The following is a 2,901-nucleotide window of genomic DNA, read 5'->3' as shown; positions in this document are numbered from 1 at the left end:
CGAATCTAGCTTGGAGCAGCACGCGATCGTCCTGGCTTGAATTTGGCAGATCGCCCAGTCACGTATGTCTTGGATGATCCTACAGGATTTGATCTCATAGCTTTTCTTATAGATTTGTCTCGTTGATCCGCCTTTCCCTATCACTGATGGATTCCTGACCCTTCGTCATAAAAAACTCTCGGACTCAAGGGCAGCCAGGGTGCTTGCAACGGCCGCAAAAAACGCAACCCTAAATTTGAGATGATGTTTATCCTTCTACGCCGAATCTTTTTCATTCAGCGCATCACGAGCTTCTCGATTCTTTTAAAGATCCCTTCAAGAACTCAGCATCACCATGCGCAAGTCCCACGGTGGGCGCCAAATGTCGTGGATTTATCATACGTCTCCAACATATCTATAATTTTTTATTGCTCCATGCTATATTATATACTGTTTTGGACCATATTGGGTTTATTTTCCACTTTTATATTATTTTTGGGACTAACCTATTAACCGAAGGCCCAGCCCAGAATTACAGTTTTTTGCCTATTCCAGTGTTCCGAAGAAACGGAATATCAAACGGAGTCCAAACGGAATAAAATCTTCGGAAACGTGATTTTCTCACCGAACGTGATCCAGGAGACTTGGACCCTGCTCCAAGGAACAAAAGAGGCGATCGCGAGGGTGGGGGCGCGCCCCCTGCCTCGTGGGCCACTCGGAGCTCCACCGGCGTACTCCTTCCTCCTATATATACCTACGTACCCCCAAACGATCAGAATAGGAGCCAAAAACCTAATTTCACCGCCGCAACTTTCTGTATCCACGAGATCTCATCTTGGGGCCTATTCCGGAGCTCCGTCGGAAGAGGGCCGTCATCACGGAGGGCTTCTACATCATCATAGCCTCTTCGATGAAGTGTGAGTAGTTTACCTCAGACCTTCGGGTCCATAGTTAGTACTCCCTCCGTTCTAAATTACTCGTCGCAGAAACGGATGTATCTACAACTAAAATACATCTAGATACATCCATACCTGCGACAAGTAATTTGGGACGGAGGGAGTAGCTAGATGGCTTCTTCTCTCTGTTTGGATCTCAATACAAAGTTCTCCCCCTCTCTTGTGAAGATCTATTCGATGTAATCTTCTTTTTGCGGTGTGTTTACTGAGACCGATGAATTGTGGGTTTATGTTCAAGTCTATCGATGAATAATATTTGAATCTTCTCTGAATTCTTTTATGTATGATTGGTTATCTTTGCAAGTCTCTTTGAATTATTCGTTTGGTTTGGCCGACTAGATTGGTAGTTCTTGCCATGGGAGAAGTGCTTAGCTTTGGGTTCGATCTTGTGGTGTCCTTTCCTAGTGACAGAAGGGGCAGCAAGGCACATATTGTATCGTTGCCACCGAGGATAACAAGATGGGGTTTATTTCATATTGCATGAATTTATATCTCTACATCATGTCATCTTGCTTAAGGCGTTACTCTATTTTTAACTTAATACTTTAGATGCATGTTGGATAGCGGTCGATGAGTGGAGTAATAGTACTAGATGCAGAATCGTTTCGGTCTACTTGTCACGGACGTGATGCCTATATACATGATCATGCCTAGATATTCTCATAGCTATACTCAATTCTGTCAATTGTTTAACAGTAATTTGTTCACCCACCGTAGAATACTTATGCTCTTGAGAGAAGCCACTAGTGAAACCTATGGCCCCCGGGTCTATTCTCATCATATCAATCTCCATCACTTTATCTTGTTTTGCTTTTTTACTTTGCCTTTACTTTTCACTTGCATCTTTATACCAAAAATACCAAAAATATTATATCTATCAGATCTCACTCTCGTAAGTGACTGTGAAGGGATTGACAACCCCTAATCGCGTTGGTTGCGAGTAGCTATCGTTTTGTGTAGGTACAAGGGACTTGAGCGTGGCCTCCTACTGGATTGATACCTTGGTTCTCAAAAACTGAGGGAAATACTTATGCTACTCTGCTGCATCATCCTTTCCTCTTCGGGGAAATCCAACGCAAGCTCAAGAGGTAGCAAGAAGAATTTCCGACGCCGTTGCCGGGCAGTCTACGCAAAAAGTCAACATACCAAGTACCCATCACAATCCCTATCTCTCACATTACATTATTTGCCATTTGCCTCTCGTTTCCTCTCCCCCCCAATTCACCCTTGCCGTTTTATTCGCCCTCTCTCTCTATCCTCCCTCTCTATTTGCATCTTTTGCCAGTTTGCTTTTGTTTGCTCGTGTGCTAGTTTATTTGCTTATTTGTCGCGATGGCTCAAGATACTACCAAATTGTGTGACTTCACCAATACCAATAATAATGATTTCCTTAGCACTCTGATTGCTCCTCTTGCCAATACTGAATCTTGTGAAATCAATGTTGCTTTGTTGAATCTGGTTATGAAAAATCAATTCGCCGGCCTTCCTAGTGAAGATGCCGCTACTCATCTGAATAGCTTCGTTGATTTATGCGATATGCAAAAGAAAAGGGATGTCAATAATGATGTCGTTAAATTGAAGCTATTTCCTTTTTCGCTTAGAGATCGTGCTAAAGCTTGGTTTTCGTCTTTGCCTAAAAATAGTATTGATTCCTGGAATAAGTGCAAAGATGCTTTTATCTCTAAGTATTTCCCTCCCGCTAAGATCATCTATCTTAGAAACGATATTATGAACTTTAAACAACTTGATCTTGAGCATGTTGCACAAGCTTAGGAGGGAATGAAATTAATGATACGTAATTGCCCTACTCATGGTTTGAATTTGTGGATGATTATACAAATTTTTTATGCCGGATTGAATTTTGCTTCTAGAAATCTTTTAGATTCGGCCGCGGGAGGTACTTTTATTGAAATCACTTTAGATGAAGCTACTAAACTCCTAGATAATATTATGGTTAATTATTCTC

This window comes from Triticum dicoccoides, chromosome 3A (assembly GCF_002162155.2).
Source record: "Triticum dicoccoides isolate Atlit2015 ecotype Zavitan chromosome 3A, WEW_v2.0, whole genome shotgun sequence".
NCBI classification, from domain to species: Eukaryota; Viridiplantae; Streptophyta; class Magnoliopsida; order Poales; family Poaceae; genus Triticum; species Triticum dicoccoides.
The sequence above is the reverse complement of the archived record's forward strand: the minus strand, read 5'-3'. Positions refer to the sequence as shown.